A 5,572-nucleotide genomic window follows, 5' to 3' on the forward strand; every position below is an offset into this window, starting at 1 on the left:
ATACCAGAGGTAGCACCACCTGCCGCCCTCTCTTTGATTACTGCAAAACAATGCAGTAAGATCATTTCCAAAACCAGGAAATTTGTTTTCCTGATGATACGCCCTCAAGGAAAGAAGAAGACAGTGGCCGCGGCCTCCAAACGGGGTCCCTCTGCACGACAACTACAGATGGACAAGGTTGTGGAGGAGTACGAGGACATCTTCACCTCCCCGGCAGGGGTTCCTCTGCACTGTCAAGTCAAGCACTCCATCGATCTGACCCCAGGTGCGCCGCTACCCAATGGACCAATTTATCGGCGCTCCGTTCTGGAGAACGATGAAATCAAGAGGCAGATTCAGGAGCTCCTGCAGAAAGGTCACATCCGTCCGAGTTCATCGCCCTGTGGGAGCCCGATCGTGTTGGTACAGAAGAAGGATGGGACGTGGAGACTCTGTATTGACTATCGGGCGCTGAACAAGATCACTGTCCGTAATAGGTACCCGATCCCGCGGATTGATGACCTCCTAGACCAACTAAAGGGGGCGAAATATTTCAGCAAGATCGATCTGAAGTCAGGATATCACCAGGTACCAATCGAACCCTCCGATGTGTGGAAGACTGCCTTCAAATCCAAGGAGGGCCTCTTCGAATGGTTGGTCATGCCTTTCGGATTGACGAATGCTCCTGCAACCTTTATGAGGCTAATGGATGACATCTTGCGGCCATTCACCAACTCCTTTGTAGTAGTATACTTGGATGACATTCTGATCTTCAGCCAGAGTTGGGAAGAGCACCTCCACCACATCCGACAGGTTCTCCAAACACTGCGGCAACACAAGCTATGTGCCAATTTGGAGAAATGCACTTTTGGCATGACCCAGGTTCAGTATCTGGGATACATCATTGATGAACAGGGGGTGCATGTCGATCCAGCCAAGATCCAAGTCATTCGGGATTGGCCCTCTCCAACCACTCTAACAGAGCTCCGCAGCTTTCTAGGTCTTGCCAACTTCTACCGCAGGTTTGTGTTGGGGTTTTCTCATATTTCTTGGCCCTTGAGTCAAGTCACCAAGGGCGGGGCGAAAGAAAAATTCTTTTGGTCTGAATCTCAACAGAAGGCATTCAGGGATTGAAGGATCGCCTCTGCACGGCACCAGTGCTCGCGTTACCAGATTTACAACAACCATTTGAGGTCGAGACAGATGCCTCTGACTATGCTATTGGGGCAGTCCTTACTCAACATGGACATCCAGTGGCATATCACAGTGAAACACTTTCAGACACAGTTCGGAAGTACCCCACTTATGATAAAGAGATGTATTCCATTGTACAGGCCTGCCGACAATGGAAGCATTACATTTTGGGGAAGGAAACGGTCATCCACACAGACCACCGACCTCTGCAGTTCATACAGACCCAAGGGAAATTGCAGAATGATCGCCATCAGAAGTGGTCTACATACCTGCAACAGTTTCACTTGAATATCAAGTATAAAAAGGGCAGCACCAATAATGTTGCAGATTGCCTCAGTCGACCACCGATCATGGCGCTAACCACCGTGCTCAACTCTTGTGGGCACGAGACTTCTGATTGGCCACTTCTCTACAAAAGCGACCCAGAATTCGGCCACACATACCAGACACTCTTGGAGGGTCGGCATGTTGCAGATTTTCACCTCCAGGATGCCCTATTATGCCACCTCGGTCACCTTTGTGTTCCTTCAAGCGAGCGTGCCAAGATGATTTGGGAAGCACACTACAGTCGGGCTGCTGGGCATTTCGGGGTCGAGAAAACAGTGGCAGTACTGCAAAATTATTTCTATTGGCCGAATCTTCGACAGGATGTTGGGAAGTACATCCGATCATGTACTGCCTGTGCCATTGCCAAACCGACCATTAAGAAGCACGGCCTCTATACCCCGTTGCCTACCCCTAGTCGACCTTGGGAATCCATCTCCATGGATTACATGTCAGGCCTTCCTTCCACTAAGCATGGAAATGACTGTGTTTTTGTGGTCGTCGACAAGTTCTCGAAGATGGCCATTATGATGGCCTGCAAGAAGAATATCACAGCAGAAGCCACTGCTAAACTCTTCTTTGAACGAGTGTGGGTGCACTTTGGGATCCCACAGTCTATCATCTCAGATCGGGACAGTCGGTTTCTCAGCACATTTTGGTCCAGTCTCTGGTCAATGCTGGACACCAAACTCACGAAGTCCACAGCCTTCCATCCTCAAACTGATGGCCAGACAGAGGTTGTCAACAGGATGATTGTGCACATTCTGCGCATGTATAACTCAAAGCATCCACGCACATGGGACGAGAGCCTCCCCTATGTTCAGCACAGCTACAACCGAGCTCTTCACAGCTCCACTGGCCATAGCCCTTTTCAGGTGGGTTTGGGATTCCAGCCACTATGCCCCATTGATGTGGCCATGCCCCTTGCAGCTACTCACATGAATTCAGCTCATGTCCAGTCCGAAACAGATAAGGCCACCAGCTTCATTGAGCGCATCCAACATATTCGCCAGCAGGTCCATGACATTCTTGAGAAATCAAATGCCAAGTACAAGCAGCGACATGATCAACACCGGGTGCCACACAAGTTTCAGGTGGGCGACAAAGTCTGGTTGCATTTGCAAAAGGAACGCCTTACTGGAGCCTATCGGAAATTGAGACCACTCCGATATGGTCCTTACACCATTACTAAGGCTATGGGAGACAATGCATTTGAGCTCAGCATTCCCCCATTCCTTGGCCTGCACCCAGTGTTCAATGTGGACCGCCTTCGGCCATACTTTCCACCATTGCTAGACACATCCGACATTGCAGAACAGCTCAAACCCACAGAATTAAATCCAGATTGCATGGAACAAGCTGCAACTGATCGGATCATGGACACACAGATCAAGAACACTCGCCAACAGAATATCCAACTGTATCGAGTTGTCAAAGCAGGCCAACTCCTTCAGCAGGGCAAGTGGCTCACCAGGGAACAAGTTCAGCAGAAGTTTCCTCATCTCATGGAGGAGCTCAACGCAATGGGGACCATTGCTTCCTAAGGGGGGAGGAATGATCCAGGTGGATATTGGTGGCCACCTGCCAAGTCCACCTGGACCCCCACCATTGTCTTTCTCAGCATTTTCAGTTTCCTTAATTGTAGCACAACTTACTATTTTTAGCAGTTTTTCGGGTCCTGAACTTCCGGAGCCGTTTTGAGGCCCTAAACGACGTTTTTTGGGGAATCCAGGGGCAACATGGGTCCATGGATGGACCAATGTTGCCCGTTCCAACAATGATAGTGCTCGGATAGATCTTTCTAATGAGCTATTGTACGCGTCAAACGGAGATCATATGCCAAAGTTACGACCCCGGGAAGTTGATGTACCAATTTACCCCCAAACGGGGCCCACAATTTGGCGTTTCATCTCCTAGGGTTAGGTTTTGGAATGTTAAGGGTTTTCCATTGTTTCTCAACAATAAATAGGCCTTCGAGCCTCATTGTAACACAGTTCAGAGGCATGTAGCCATCACATCTCTTCTCAGAGATAAGCTACCATCGCCCTAGCTGGTTTATTTCCATTTCTGGTTGTAAGCATATTTCAGTATTTTCCATTAATGAAATGAAGTATTATTTCCGCTGCATCTTTGTGTATATGGTTATCTCTGTAATTTGTTGCGTTCCTGTTTAAATCCGGATCAGTGGTATCAGAGCGGTCTGCTTTTTCTCTGTTTTTCTTTGCATGTCCCCAACAAGGTCGGGATATAAGGAGTTAGGGCTTGAACTGGTTGAACCTTTGCAAGACCAGCCTCGCAAATCCCGACGGCCTCCCATGGCGGACGAGAAGAAAGACGAGGGGGCAGGAGATCCCATCAAAATCTTGCTCGAAGAAGCCCTCGAGCGACAACGGAACGCGATGATGGACAGCTTTGCCCAGATCCTTCAGCGGCTACCCAGAAGCAACGCATCGGCTTCCAGCAGCTACTCTGGAAACGCCACACCCTTTAAGGTACAAGTTAATTTTGAAATCCCCATATTCGAGGGTCAGATAGACGCAGATGCCGTAGATAAATGGTTAAATCTGCTAGAGGGTTATTTTTCTGTTCATGAATTTTCGAGTCGGGAAAAGATTGTTTTTGCTCTTCTCAAAGCAGCCCCCCACGTCAAGGACTGGTGGGAAACCTACTGCGAGCAGAAGGATGAAAGTACTGGCTCACTATTTTCAGCCGCACCCACCTGGGATTCGTTCCGGGATGCCATCAAGGAGCAGTACTACCCTGTCGGAAGCTATGAGGATGAATACATAAAGTGGACCACGCTGCGGCAGGGAAGGGACCAAGACGTGCCGGAGTTCACCAATCTTTTCCATACCCTTCGCACAAAGTTGGGTATCAAGGATTCGGAGCAACATTTGATACTCAAATACCGTGGCTGCCTGCACAAGTACATCCAGGAAGAAATACAATTCCTAAACATCCCCTCGCTCGGCGCAGCATACCGATATGCCGTCAAGGTCGAGCAGAAGTTTAAACAAAAGAAGCGAGACTTTGGATCTGCGAATCCAAAGCAGGGGAAAGGTGCCCCTAAACCACAGAACAAAGGACAAAGCCAAGGCGGGACAGCCCAAGACAACCAGCCGAAGCTGCAAGCAAAGAACAGCGCCGCGAAGCCGAGAAAGGACACTGGAAAATGGTGCGAGTTCCATAAGAGCTCCACTCACAACACAAGTGAGTGTCGGGCCAAGCAGTCACTGGTGGCTGAGCTAAAGGTTTCAGAATCAGATGCATGTTCCGACTCTGAGTCAGAACCCGATAAGGGGTATGAAAAAGGGAAGCAGATCATTGATGCGGATCCCAGCGCCACTGTTGCTACCGCAAAGATCCAGAAAAATGAACCCGAAGATCCAGAGGAGGAGGAGCGTCTCTTCCACTCCCAGATGTGGGTAAAGGGCTCCCCGATACAGTTCATTGTTGATAGCGGGAGTCAAAAGAACCTCATTTCGGCAGAGGTCGTGAAGCGGTTGGGCTTACCGACCACAGCACATCCACAACCATACACCATTGGGTGGCTTCACCAAGGACGAGATCTTCGCGTGAGCCAGCAGTGTCGCCTTCCATACAACATCAAGCCCTTCACGGATGAGGTATTGTGTGACATTGCTCCCCTTGAAGTTTGTGATGTATTACTAGGACAACCATACTTGTGGAAGCGACATGCTGTGTATGAATCAAGGCCCCGTGCTGTTATTATTACATTGGGAAATAAGTTGTTCAGGATACCAGAGGTAGCACCACCTGCCGCCATCTCTTTGATTACTGCAAAACAATGCAGTAAGATCATTTCCAAAACCAGGAAATTTGTTTTCCTGATGATACGCCCTCAAGGAAAGAAGAAGACAGTGGCCGCGGCCTCCAAACGGGGTCCCTCTGCACGACAACTACAGATGGACAAGATTGTGGAGGAGTACGAGGACATCTTCACCTCCCCGGCAGGGGTTCCTCTGCACTGTCAAGTCAAGCACTCCATCGATCTGACCCCAGGTGCGCCGCTACCCAATGGACCAATTTATCGGCGCTCCGTTCTGGAGAACAA

This window comes from Pinus tabuliformis, chromosome 4_2 (assembly GCF_031772625.1).
Source record: "Pinus tabuliformis cultivar Carrire ecotype Pingquan chromosome 4_2, CPIR1, whole genome shotgun sequence".
Classification (NCBI taxonomy): domain Eukaryota; kingdom Viridiplantae; phylum Streptophyta; class Pinopsida; order Pinales; family Pinaceae; genus Pinus; species Pinus tabuliformis.